The sequence below is a fragment of the Pezoporus flaviventris genome, unplaced genomic scaffold (genome assembly GCF_033815535.1).
Source record: "Pezoporus flaviventris isolate CSIRO_AGI_PZ_B2104156 unplaced genomic scaffold, CSIRO_AGI_Pfla_v1 ptg000001l, whole genome shotgun sequence".
Taxonomy (NCBI): domain Eukaryota; kingdom Metazoa; phylum Chordata; class Aves; order Psittaciformes; family Psittacidae; genus Pezoporus; species Pezoporus flaviventris.
The window spans coordinates 42,994,681-43,009,963 of NW_026892549.1; the positions used below are offsets into that span (position 1 = coordinate 42,994,681).

Below are 15,283 nucleotides of genomic sequence, written 5' to 3' on the forward strand. Positions count from 1 at the left end.
AGGCAAATATTAGAAAACAGCCAACATCAGGTAGCACAAATGAACATAACTCTTTACATACAATGCAAACTAGTATTTACTTAATTGGAGTCCAGATCTTTCTCTCCAAATAAGAGAGCGTCCCAGAAATCTACGTGCTGAAATTCTTTCTCTATACACTTGAGAATCATTCCCCAGCAAGACCCCAAAGAAATGGGAAGGCACAGATGTCCAAATATTCATTTTTAACTAGTTATCTGCCCTTAGTTTCTCCTTCCTGGGTTGAATAATTAATTCAGCACTGATTGGAGAGGGCACTGGAACACAAGTGTCCCACACCTCTGAGGGTGAGTCACTCCCTGCCTCTCCTACCTGTGCCAGAATTTCTCCATAATTACCTCCTCCTCCCACTCACTGGTGGCCAACACATCAGCTAGGAGCATAACAGTCCCCTTAAGAGTTTCTCTGGTCTTAAGCAGAACTGACACAATACCTCAGCTTTTTCTCATAAAAGTCATCTGAGTCAGGAAAGTAAAACAAAAAAGTGGGGGGGGGGGGGGGGGGGGGGGGGAGTAGGAAGGAGGCTGTGGGAAAAAGAGTAAACAAGCAATTTTCCTCTCTTCTCCCATAAAATCAAAGCATTTGCATCTACTTGCAAGATGCCAGGGAATCCATATGGGCTGCCTGAGTACCAGTCTTCCACTAAGGGATCTATCTCCCTTTCTCCCTGTTAAGGACATGTAAACCTGAAGGCAGAGTAGATATTTTCCTCCTTTCTGTCTCATCATCCTGCTTCCATAGACACAATAAACCTCATGTTACAGTATCCAAGAGGAAAGCTGAGTTCAGAAGCCAGATGGGGCTGCATGGATTTTTTGGATGACCAAACACTTACAACTAGCCCTGAGCTCAAATTTTGTAGATGCTGGAGACACAGTCATTTTGATCACAGCTGTAGCACAGTAAACACTGTATTATGGTCTAGCAGATGAACAAGCAGGCTATAATCAATTCCTGTTTTTTCTATAGGAAAAGTGTGATGATTGCAGAAAAATGGGTCATTGACAACTATGGGAAGGGAACTATAATACCACCTGAACTGAGCTGCACAACTTGAAAGGAAAAATACGCTTGAGACACTTTCCCAGCATATTTTCTACCTTCTCCTAGCCTAGTAATTTCATAAATATAAAGTTTGTTTCTGCATAAGCCCAAGAAATTCATTGACAGTTACGCTTAATTAACTGTAAGTCAAAGCTTATTCAAGTGAAGTCACAAACATCAAAAAGCTAAAAGCTAACATTCCTATAGTTTCTTCTTCATAATGAAAAAAACCGCATCAATTGGAAAGCAGTGTGTCAGAGGATTCTGAAGAAAATATCTTCAGCTGCAAAAGTGATGATTATTTCTACTAGCTGGTTTTGAAACAATAGATTTACATAATTTGGATTTCAGAGTTGCATTCAAACAGCAGCTCTGTTGCATTCAATTAACTAAACCCTATAAAGAGCCATCAATCTAACTTCTACAAGTTTCTCTTTGAAGTTCATAAGCAATTAAAGATCCATGAAGTTAAAATAGACCTGTCCTCTCTTTATATATACATAGCTCAGTGAAGCTGTGTTACATATTTTAACTAAATTTTACAGAAAAAATATAGAAGAATAGAGTTGAAGTGCGACTGACATTTAAAATCAGAGTTAAGCTAGGGTTCTGATGCTGTCTTTAACCAAGGTATAGAGAGCATTTGGCATAAAAGTTTTAAAAATTAGAAAACAATTAGCATTCTCCTGCAAACAATGCAATCTTCTTTGTACTCCTATGCTGAGTACAGATCATTTCACATGACAAAGTATTTGAAATCTGCCTGCAGTTTTGCAGCTTATGGTGTTTCTGCTGCCAGAGTAATATACGACCAATAGCCTAGGATAGATTCAGAATCTGTGTAAAATAGAAAGCATACACACCTACCTCCTGATGATTAATGGAGGCATTAATAACAGAAATTTATTCACTTCTGTTCGCCAGTTTACTACTTCAGCTATTGCAGATTGAATACCAGTGACTGTTTGACTGAAGTCTGATTTGCAGACCCACCTTTCAAAGCTTTTGGAAGAATGATCAGATAAAGATGACCTAAACTACATTTCAAAACAGTTCAGGACAAATTATCAAATTAAACAGAACAGGGCACAGTTTTACACTGGCATTGCTCCCAAATGTCAAATAGATTCTTACCACCACTCCACCAAATCTGTATGCAGACCTGAGCTAAGCAGGAATGCTGGCACAAGAAAGATGTAGCTGACAAACTTCATTATCTTCATAAATTTAACATATGTTTACCATTTCATTAGCATTTAAATTATAAAGACAACTTACCATGTCAAACACAGTGTTTAAAACTACTTGTAAATCTTTGGCATAAATATAACTGATCTTTCTTGTAAATTCATTTGTTCAGCTTTATAATTTTCAAACAGTGTTTTACTTTTGAAATTTCAATTTTGACTCCCACAGCAGAAGTTACCTATGTACTGAAGATGCCAGCAGCAGACGAACTTTGCCAAAGGGCAGTGATCCTCACTGGTCCCTTTTATGCTTGTCTAAGGGGAGGAAAATAGGTTTTATTCTGAACAGATGATCCAAAATGTCTCATTTTATTAAAAGGTTTTTTTCCTTCTATATGTATTTATATGAAAAACAAGACTCCATGTAACAGGTGCTGCTCCTCTTTAGCCACATAAATGTTGCTTCATGCACACCGCAATGCAGTGGGACATTGATGTCCTTGCAAAAGTTATAGAAGGTGGTCATCTTTACCCAAATTTTAGCTGTCTCTAGCAAAAAAGGCACATAACTAATAGATTAAGCAGCGAAAGTGGCATTTTGGGAGCAAATGAAAAGTCTTGTATTGGTCACTCCCACAGTAAGACAAATCCCAGGGGCCAGTGAGGCATGCTTTACCCAGGCCCAAGAAAGGGGCTGGATGACATGGAGGCTCAAGAAGCATCAACCAACAACCCCTTATAGCTCCATTGCAGCTTCAAGAAAAACTGTGGAAGCCAAGACTAGCAAGACTGCAGTTTAGGGAGAGTCAATCACAGTTAGCTTTGGCCGCAGTTAACAGTCACTACTCATCTTTTTCAGGTAAGAGAGATGTCAAGTTCATTCAAATCTAAACATACAATTTCTCCCTTTTTACCTCCTAAAAACTATTTGTGAAGGTATTACCTCTATGATTTTCTCCCTAACTGCTTTTCTTTATCACTGACAAATAAAAAAGGATGCAATGTCTGCACATTAATACCTCTGATTTGAGTCAGTATTAGATTGCATGAAAAGCCCAACTCTATTACAAAGCTTACTCATCTAAAATACACTTTGTAAACAATTTCAGCATACTTAAAGAAATTAATTACCTTCCAGACTTGAAAGCATACTCTTTCAAAGTCTTCATTAAAGGCATCTATAGAGAAATCTAATGCTATACTCAACACTTTCCCCTTTTCCTATTACCTAAAGATATTACTACAATGTTTCCATCCACCAATCCAAGGAAGCAGGCCACACTCAGACCAAGAGCAGTGGAAGAGTAACTGAAGTGCTAACAAGTCTGAATAAAAGTACCTGGTTAACAAATTTCTGTGAATTGCACAATCTACATCCACCTCAGACTGCACATGGTTGCCTTTGTTTTAACTTCTGTCATGGACAGTATTTGGGAAAACTTCAAAGGGAAGTTCAAGTTGTTCACACCTACCACTATTTAAGTGCATTACACTGATTGTTTCCAGTTCACGGACAGGCTGTGCTGGCTTCTTCATCCCTGAATTGTCCGCTATCTATAAGGAACTTTTCTTTCTACACCAATGTTAACTAGTCCCATCTGGCCAGGGAACCATAGCAATGTAACTGATGGGATGGGTCAGTTCTGGGCTTTTTCCTTCCTTGACGTTCTTCCTTCCTTGATGTTTTTCCTTCCTTGACTTTTTTGATACAGCATTTTTCAGACACTATGTGAGCCAACAGTATCCCTTCAAGGGTGGATGACAAGTTGTTTCTTTCCTTTTGCCCATGTTCGCTGAATTATGGACTGATAGTACAATATGCATAGCCACCCTGCCTTCAAACCTCACATCCTATTTCCATTTACAGCATTTTCCTTCAGAGCTCCAGAAGAGGGAAGCCAGGCAGGACAACCCAATAGTTTCAGTACAGTATATTAATTTGTCAGTGGAAGTCCTGAACACTGTCAGAAATGTTTATTTCAGCATGCGACTCAAAAAACAGCTTTATAAACAAGTTAGAGCCAAAGGTAGTACCTAGGCTTTCATACTGAATGAAAAAAAATATATCTTTTCAGCATTATTGACTATGCTTGTAAAAAATAAAAAAAAAAACAAAACACAAAACAAAACCCCACCACAAAAAAAAACTTGTGTAAGACTCCTAAACTTGCTTATATGCAGGTTTATGGGAAGGTGAGCGCAATGAAATTAGATTTTTATAAACACCCCCATCTAACTACAGAAACGCATGGCATAAAAATATTAATAGATTTCTTCCCTTACATCTGATGTCTCCATTGCATCATGCCCCAGATCTACTGGCTTTCACTACAATTCTTTTTCTAACCATAAATGACAGGTAAAAATCAATCACTTCCATGTCACTGCATTTTGTAGTTTAGGTATTTATATGACATTACTCCTAAGATCTTTCCCAATACTTAATATAAATACCAGTCTTTTTTCCTTCTCTGTATGATCAGTTTAGAGTATTTAGAAATTTTCTAATTTTGTTTTCCAGTTACAGATATACATGGGTATTACAGAATGTCATGCATTTCTGTTTATGCCTCGGATAAACTGCTAAAAACAAGCTCAGTGTAAGTAAAATAATTTTCTGAACAGCAGGTGTTAATATCAAAATTGTTAAGGAAAAAGTTATTCTAGAAGTATTCCATTAATAGTCACGGAAGTGAATGCGAAGACATTCTTCGCTCTTAAATGAAAGGCAAGTGAAGAAATACAGCATTTTAATAGGGTTTCTTTAATTTTTTTTTTTCCAGGATTCACTAAGCAGAACAAACATTACTTGCTTATAATATGGTATTATGATAAATGAGATTTATGACACCCATAGGGATTCCAGTCTGTCAAAAGTAAAGCAGTCAAGGAGAGATAAGACCATTACTCCAAAAGATTTTCCCAAACAGCAAATTAACATGATCCTAGGAGATAACTCATTATCCAGGCAATTCATTTTTTAGAATAACTTGAAGCAGAAGCCCAGTATATATGAGACATGGCACAGTCCCCAGCTGACAATGGGAAAAATGCTAACAACTTCTCTGCCCCCAGGGCACCACACTGACTCATTAATGAATGAGGATGCAGCTCCATTGGGAGTTGATGTGATTACCATCAGAGGTATTGATACATGTGCATCTTTTAAAACTTGGGAGAGTGCACTGAATTCATACCTCTTAAACATTATTCAGATAGCAATGGGGCAGTCAGACCTTCCATTGACTAACATTTAAAATGCACAAATCACACATGCCCATCATCGTTTGGCAAATAAAAATGGGTAAATCCTCAAAAGATGTCTCTTTCTTCAGAAGCCACAAGGAAAGGCAGCAAGAACTGATGTAGAGCTTATGGCTACTCAACAGCACTAAACAAGAACCACTCTGCGTAACACATATGACAAGGGCTAAGAAAGCACTGGTCCAAGTCTACCCTTCCATAGCAATATATAGATACAAAATAACAAGCCAAATATTCTGGACTCCATTCTGAGTTTATTTTTTCAGTAGATGTTTCAGCAAACCCAGAGGCGTTTGATGCAAGTTCACTGCAATGTACAAATTATCTCTACATTGTACAGTTTAAGCTCTTCATGCTCAAGAATGACTTATCTAAAAAAAGTTAGATTATGAAAATAATTCTCCCCCTATAAACTAAAAAATGATTCCCAGTATGCCTGATCATGAAGTTAGTATTTCCATTATTATCCATCTAGAAATAAATGCTCTATGAGGGTGTGCTGACAGAATTCCATATTCTTCTTTTGTATAAAATCAGATACCATGAAATGAGGTATTTCTACATTTCAAATACATGTAGGATTCCACCAACTAGGTCAACACAAAAAGTTAATTGAAATGTGGTGCTGCTGAAATGAATGGAAGCTTTGGTATTTAATCAATCTATAAAGTCAACCACCACTTACTTACCTAATGTTAATAATTATATATAGCTAATTTACAATCAGAAGTATAGCTATATATTGCATGTATTTCACATAAGAATTCTAAAAATAAAAACATAAACCCACTTGTACTTACAAGTAATGAAATCTTTGCTGTGTCAGATCCTTCCTCATTGAAATATTAGGGGCTGACTTGGAATTACTTAACTTCCATGATTTGTTAATATTCCTCTGCCTGTCTAATTCTTTTCCATCTCCAAAATCCTACGCTTGAAGATGTTCGTTTGAAAAAAATGTAGACTGCAGATCATAAATACTAGACATATACTTGATATGAAGACACTAATGGAAAAACTGATATTGAAAACCTCTATTATAATAATATTAATATTCAAAAGAACTTTGTCAATATTTATTTCCTTATCTCTACATTTAGTACATCAAAATCATGGAAAACAAATAATGATGTCTACCTTGCAGAGGGGGAGGAAGGGGGAGGGTAGAGACACAGCAATAGGAAACTGGAATTTCAGTATTTTAGAGATGAATATTTCAAAACATCAATCAAAAAAAATCTTTTTCTCCTTGCAGCTGTACTGCATTTCTAATAGCTTGCAATAACAACAGGAATCCCCATAGGTTTTGTATACAAGATACCAGAACAGATGGAGAGGAAAAAGAAGTCCAACAATTAGAAGTGGAACAGATTATCTTGCACTTTCCTTATATAACTGCGTTACAATTGTCTGACCATAACATGTGGAAGAGCACTGTCCTCCCCTGGATTTGCAGAACTTGCAACTCACACTCATGTCCTCTTTCTCCTTAGTTGTGTTCTTGCAGCTGAGAAAGGTCTTGCACACCTGCACAACGTACAGCTCAAATGTTACAGCGATTGTGCTACGCTGTTCCACATATTTTTTTTCAGTATTTATATTCCCAAGTCAAGTGTACTCCAGAAGTACTCTACTAGTATGGAACTGCATTTGTTAGCACTGGCTCCTTGTCAAGACTAAGCAATTAAATGAATTATGGAACATCCTTCACTATATTTAGAAGAAACACGCTGGCTGCAGTACAACTGCAATTTGCTATTATCTATAGGTAGTATGGAAATATTTGTCATTAGCTTCTTAAAAGAGCTAATTCTCTAGACTTCTAAAGCAACCATGACAATTTGATTGGAAAGCAGAGTGGCATGTTATAGCTCAACACCATTAAGCACAGTAAGTTGGATTTTATTCTAATCAAATAGTGACAACATTAATAAATGCAACAGTCCTGCCTGCATTAAAGTCAGGTGGAGCTCTGCAGTCTATCCCAGTTTCTTTTTATCAGAAACTCTTGGCTTGCTCAAGCCTCTCCCTCTGGTATCCACAGCCTGAGCGAGCAGCTCTGCCGTCTCTGTTCTTATCTGCTGCTTTGGAGTTGGTTTCACTGTGAAGTTTTACAATTATGACATAAAAAACAGCTGTCTCTTTCACTCTCTGTTCTCTTGCCACCTGCACTAAAATGGAGGTCTTTCTGAAATCCTTAGGATCTTTATTCTTGATGTATTTAAACCAGGCTCCCCTTGCTTTTTCCACTCTCCCAACACAAATGCGCAGTGAGAGTGTTTGTTTGCTCTTCTGCTGTCACTTTTAACTAAAAACACACCACCAACACATGCCTAACGAATTCATAATCTTGTCCAGAGCATGGTTTAACTTCAGTGCCAGTCCCCGTGTCTTCCTCAGGGCACATTCTTAGGTGCTGGGCACCAAGCCGATGAGTGTTCCACGACGAAGCACTGTACTCCCTTCTCTCTCAGTTCAGGATTCTGATTTAACACGTTTCATTACAAATGGAAGTTTCTCTAGTACGTAACAATCAAAAAAAGGGACTAATTTACATTATCTTAAAAGTTCAGAATGTGGGGGATAGGAGGATGCGACTTGGTCGCTATTAGCTTTTAGAGAGCCTGTTATCACTTCACTTCTCATGTAACTTGATGTTTCTCAAAACCCAACTCTTCTGGATTCTGTCACCACTGAGCTCATCATCTAACCCACAATGAGCTTCAGCATGGACTTTCTTTCAGGATGTACTGAGTTGCCATCCAGTAAAACAAACAAGTTTATCACTGGCAGTGCTGCTGGATGACCGTTTTGTTATTAGTTGGACAAAACCACTATGCCTTAACATTTAAGGTGATTTACACCTGAAGTTAGCTTCTTGGTCCTTATTCCACTTCAGTACTCCAACATACCAGCTCAGCAATGCTGTGCACAAAAGTTAATAATGGGTCTAGGCCTATGTGCATCCTCACATACACATCTAACCACTTAAACACATTAGACAATTTCCGACTGTCTTGAAAGTCATCATAGCTTAGACAATTTCATGCCTCATTTGCTTTTCTTACACAATCATGTCTACAAAATACAGTTACCCAAACTGCTTCTTTATTCTTGCAAGTTCTTCTATTGGTATTGCTCTCTAAATATCCTTCAGATAACAGCCACAACAGCTAATTTAGGTTGTTGAAAATGATCTGTAGAAACTATCTACAATGGAAACCATGTTCTCTACTGAATGAAATCTAGTTTTCCTTCCAATGAATTTTTTTTTTTTAGAAATTTCAAAAAAAGTTTGAACATCCAGTCCACCCTCTTTCTATTCAAAGGTCACAATTTCAGTCACAACCTTTCCCTTAGTTGCTATCATTTCCACATACAGGTATGTGCTTTTAGAAGCACTATCTTTTTGTTTAAGAAACAATGAGACAGGGAAGAAAGGCAGATTTAAAAACCTTCATAACATTCTCCAGGTAGCCTACATTCCACACTGAATTCAGCTGTTCTGCCACGGCATAGGGCACACAGCATACAAGCACCTGTCCAAAAGAGGTCAAATGTGTAAAGGTAGTGGGTTGATTTCCTACACATGCAGTTTAAGTCCAAGTGATATAATCCTTTTTCTAAGACTAGTTTACTGAAAAAATTCCTAGATGGGTTAGCAGTTTAAGGATAAAAAAAGCACTATTTTGTAATTCCCTACTTAATAGTACAGACGAAAAAAGCTCCTCCTTCCCAAATGTCTCTTAATTCTTCCTCGTGCTCTATCTGCTGACCCTAACTGAAGCAGTAATAATGTCTTCATAGGATTTCCTGGAGGATTTCAACTTTCTCCTAATCATACTACATCTCCTCCTTTTCAGAGCCCACACTCATAGAAGTCACAGCAAGGGATAAGTCAGAGCTCCACTTCTCAAACTTTACCACTTCCCAATGCACCCTGTGGTACTGTACCTGAAAACACAAAAATCCCAGAGACCTTGCCCCACTTAAAGTAGGAGCCAGACTCAGCACTTCTCTCACCTGCAAACACAGCTAAAGGTACCTCAACCTGGCTATGAAAAGAGCACAAAAGCTGCATTTCCAACCAAAGATCTTTAGGCCATTTACAAAAGGAAGACAGATACTACAAGTTCACCAATGCCTTACAATACTCAGGAGCTGCACTCTACTATAAACCATTTTAGCAAAGCAAAAACATAATTAAACATGGAGTATGTAGTCCCATAAAGGCTTCCCACTATTAATCAGTGCCACGATGCTTACCTTAGTGCCTAAGGTTACAATTCACCTCCTCTGTATTATTTAAACATACATACAGCATACTACTCACAGATAAATAATCCCTTGATTTTGACATTGTATTTTTGTCATGTTGGGTGCCATGAGACAGTGGGCAACCAGCAAGCAACAAATCCAGGCTGTTGTAAGGTGTGCTTAACTTTAATTACCCTTGAGGACAGTGTTTGCAACTTGATTCCAGAGGGAAGGCAACCTACTATTGACATCACCAGATCAAATATAACCTAAAACATTGATAAACTGTGCTTCAGTGGCATTTTCCCTGCTATTAGAGTGGTTACTAGCTAGCTGGCTGCTACAGACCTGCACTTCAAATAACTCCTGAAAAATAAAAGAGGGCAAGAGGGGGGAAACAAACTAATGGTGCCTGCTTGAATTTTTTAAAAAGTTCATAAAAGGGCACCTCAGAGCACAGGGCTAAAACCAGTGTGGAGTCATGATATTCATAAAATCAAAGTCCACAAATCCTGGCTCTCCTGAATTGAGGTGCACTTTTCTTATTCTCAAGGTGAGGACTGAAGAACAAATACAAAATTGAGAATTTATAAAACTAGAACACATACTATCTACCTTCCCTCTATTATACAGGGAGGAATGAAGGCAACAGATTTCAAATTAACAGATCTGTTAGCACAGATCACCACACTTGTGACATTAATTAAACACTGGTATCTGATTAGAAACCCTGTTCTGGTTTTGGGTGCAGCAGTGCACCAGCCCTGCAAAGGCTGGACCATAAAGAGTTTTGATGCTGTTATATTTTAAGAGACTGAACAACATGAACTTGGGTAACCCTACCCTCAGCAACATTCAGAAAGAGAGACCCCCCCAAAAAGCTGTCTATAACAGAATGTTTCTGTTAAATTAAACTGAGACTGAACCAAAGAAGAAATTTTTTTAACAAAACATTCAAAATATTTTTTAACAGGATTTCAGCTAGTACAAGCCTTTCAAAAGAAGTCACATCTAATTCCCCAAAGACTAATTAATATCACTTCATTCTGATTTATTTAATCAATTAAATCCAATTCATCAGTGTACTGAAAACTGACTTATGGGTCAATATAAAAGAAAGCACAAAAGCATTTTTATGAAACATGTCATGCAGTCTGCATCTACTTTACATGACTGCACAGGAAGCAGGCTGGGCTACTCTACCACCCCTCCGCTTCCAACATGCCCCTTGTGCCAGTGCAGGGAGTCAGACCAGTTGGAAACAAACTGGCATCAAACCAACAAAAGACAAGTTCGCTTTCAACCATTCCAGTGAGTGGGTTGAGCAGAACTCACAGTCATGAAATGGAGACTACTGAGATGGGGGTGGCTGAAAACAAAAAGTGTGAGCACCAATGCTTCTTATTCTCATCCAGACTCGCCTGAACTAGTCATCTTTCTTGCAGTGTAGCAGACAAATTTCATGCCTGCTACAGTATGCTTCTGGTTACATTTCTCAGGATGGTTTCTGTCTTGGTTAGTAACATGGCAGTATTAACTTGCATTCAGCTTGTGATATACAGCAATTCTTTCCCGTGTTCATGAAATACTGATTCCTCCTTATGTGCTGCACTGGTTATTACTCAGCTCCTGTTTTCCTTTGTATATTTTGGCATAATTCATTTGTCCCTTTCTTCAAAGGGATGATAATCTAATAGCTCTTAAACTCAGTTTGCTAATTCTTCTCTTTTAAAAATACTGTGACCCCATCACCTCTCCTATTGCTCTGGGACTTCATCTTCTCCTCAGAAGTGGTAACAGCTCTGATATTTCCACCTATGCAGGTATCAGATTTGTCAGGACAACGTTTGGAAGATTCTAGTTCACTGAGACACTCTGACCTGTCCTTACAGAGTTTTGTTATTTATACTGATGACTGTCATGTTAACACAACTGATCTTTCAAACAAAAAATAATGCACTATGCAACCCAAAAATCTTGGCTTCCTCTACCATTGGCAAAATAACAATCCACCTTTTTCTTTGGTATTCTGCAAGTATTCTAAGTGCACTTGAAGAATGATTACTTACTTAGATGCTTATTTCAGTCTCATTTTATTTACTAATTTTGTACTATACAGTCATGTTACTCTTTCTGCATCATCCTCAGTAATTTAAACTACTTTCAATTTCCTACCTACATACACAATGTGCTTGAGTCCATAAAGAGTTTATAGTTTAGTTAAATTATCCCTGCCATACTTCCTGTCTTTCCTCTGCCATGGAATAGTTTACAGTTATGCTTTTATTAAGGTCTTTGTAAAAGAACTTCAAAACCCCTACAGTATGCTTGATAAAAGAAATATGCGGATAAGAAAAAAATCCAGCCAATCCTCTTTTCAAAATTACTTTCACTACTGGTTGTTTGGCGTACTACAATGTAGTAGCATTTTGCTGCATAACTTTAAAATCATGCAAGATTCTCTCATTATTTCTCACTTCTAATAAATATCCTTTGCATTAGCTTAAAAATAAGTGCAATATTTCACCCTGATTTTAAAGACAATAACCAATACTTAATACTTAGTATCCCAAATACTAATTTAAAGACATATCTAAGCATCATACAGGCTCTAGCCTGCCTCCTGGAACAGGCAGATATATATCCCTCACCCCTTCAGTTTCTAAATCCGTGGTTAAATACTATGGTAAATAATTGAACCTATCATTCTGAGAGGTAAGAATGAACAACAAACACTTCACAATTATTTTTCCTCTGTCCTGATTCCTGTTTTAAGAATAACCTTAAGTTCCCAATCACTGGACTTTAAATTCATGTTTAAACATTTTTCTTAAGTCTCTCAAGAGTACCACACACATTTAACATCACTTCGTACTTAGGGATTGGCAAGACAGAAATAAGAAAGGCTTTTCTGAAAGGCAATACATATTTTACAGAAAATGTATGTTTTAAAATGTGGCTTTATATCCCTAAACTTTTCAAAACTTAAGAATAAGAGATGAAACTATGTAATTCAAATAAAGGGTATTTTGTTTTTTTTAGATAGGAAGAATTGGCAAAAGGCACCAAAGAAGGAAAACACTGCTATTACAAAGGCATTTGTGATGTTTCTAGTAGCTATAATGCCACCCTGCAACAGGGAAAGCAAAAACCCTGAAATCCAACCCAGATTATCAGGGAGAAAATTATTCATGTAGGATTTTGAAGTCACAGTTGAAGGCTTTTTAGAAGTGTATACTTTTAGTCACAAAATCTTAGAAAGTCTATCCATAATATACTGCTTTTCCCTGTGCATATATTTGCAAAACTGAGGGAAGCAAGACTGCTTCCTTCTACTCTGCTCTCGTGAGACCTTACTTGCCGAGTATTGTGTGCAGTTCTGCTGTCCTCAACGTAGAAAGGACACGGAACTGTTGGAACAAGTCCAGAGGAGGGCCAAGAGGATGATCAGGGGACTGGAGCACCTCCCGTATGAAGACAGGCTGAGGAAGTTGGGGCTGTTAGCCTGGAGAAGAGAAGGCTGCGTGGAGACATCATAGCAGCCTTCCAGTATCTTAAGGGGGGCTATAGGGATGCTGGGGAGGGACTGTTCATTAGGGAATGTAGTGACAGGACAAGGGGTAACGGGTTAAAACTTAAACAGGGGAAGTTTAGATTGGATATAAGGAGGAAGTTCTTTATTGTAAGGGTCATAAGACACTGGAACGAGTTGCCCAGGAAGCTGTGAAGGCTCCATCCTTGGCAGTGTTCAAGACCAGGTTGGACAGAGCCTTGGGTGATATGGTTTAGTGTGGGGTGTCCCTGCCCATGGTAAGGGGGTTGGAACTAGATGATTTTAGGGTCCTTTCCAACCCTAACTATTCTATGATCTGTGATTCTATAAACTTAAGGCCTGGAGGTACAATATGTGATGTACAAAGCTCCAGCAAATGGTCCAAACTTGGATCTGTTACCCTCGTGCAAATCTATCATCATTACTTTTAAGTTTGCAGAGTCACTAGGATTAGCAGCAGTACAAGTGTGAAATCTGGTCGATTAACTTCCACTGGAGGAGCTCTGTGTAGAAACAACAGCTGCCAGGTCATATGCTATAGCTAGCATTTCTCAACGCAAAGCAATAGTAAGAGGGGGTACCATGGTATTCGTTAACATAGTTTTGTGCCTTCACTTCCACACTGCATGAACAGAAACTGCTACATGTTCTTTGTTGACTAATAGCTCTTTAACTGCTGCACAGGGAAACCCAGTGGAGACATGAAATATATGACACAGAATGGAAAGAGGCAAACAGCTGCAACACTACACAGAAAGCAGCATTTGTAGTACGACTGCAGCAAGTCATGTAGAATGACTTGCAGTACAGAGAGAGGATCACAGCTTACCCACTCTTCTATCTATTACCACACATACTGCACTACACATTGTAGCTCTCCATTCATTTGTGTGCAAATGTCCTAAATCATAACATCTCCTTGCATAAATAGCTCCTTCTATGGCAGCATGCTAAATTTGGCAAGAGAAACTTGCAAAGAAAAAGATGAAAGACTGGTTCCTTAGTTAAAGTCATGGCTTATGAATTCCTGCACATACACCAGTCATGGTTTCACAGTTAAGCATGCATTCCAGAATAAGTGTAAAATATGCCATTTTTCTGCAATACATACAGCCTTTCAAAGTGAGACCATACTCCAGAATACACTCACTGCTGTATAATCTAAGGACTCTAACCAAAGTCCCTAATTCAGGAGCTGAAATTCCTTAAGCAGGTAGCTCTGAATTTGCATTTTTCAGTTGAAGGTCAAATCACCTACAGAAGGAACCCACGTTTTTAACACAGTCACCTACAACAGATAGCCAAAGTGTTCTCCTTCCATCTCCACGGGCAGAACTTATACTCTTGGAATTTGTGTTGTTTTTCCCTGGAAGTATGTGATGTTAGAGTCTGGATGAAACTTTTTTGCAGCTATAACATATGTTTACCAGCACAAGAAAAAAATCAAGTAACTGAACTGAACATTAACGTGCTTTTATGCACTTTCATCAGGAAGATGCATGATGGCATTAATTGCTTCTAAAGGAAAAAAATCCTTAGGTATTTTTAAAAGTGTAGTCAGACTGGAGGATAGACCAGGAAAGAGAAGAATAAGTTCAACTGCCAGCACCAGAATGTTTACACTAGAGAGAAAAATATATGTAAAGCATTCTAAATCTACCCCTTAAAGATGTGACATGTATTAAGTTTTGCTGGATTTGCTTTTTGTCAGTTTCGTGACTCATCATTTCTGACAGATACACAAAAATAATGGGTCATGCAAAGCACACTTTAATCCTCAATGTCTTTTCTAGAAAAACAGAAATGTATGTCACATATTTTAAATGCTTTATGGAATGCATATTTGGATGGAGGCCGATGTCTGATACCTCAAATAAAAAAAAGATAGGTACATCTTTAGACAACACTGGAGCCAGAATAGAAGATACTCATAAACATT

General features: G+C 38.0%; 1 protein-coding gene across 10 annotated transcripts in view; it reads right to left on the reverse strand.

Moving 5' to 3' along the window:
* The window catches only part of ZNF385B (zinc finger protein 385B), a 177,624-nt gene that overhangs the window by 57,795 nt on the left and 104,546 nt on the right, over window positions 1-15,283 (reverse strand). The window lies entirely within an intron of this gene.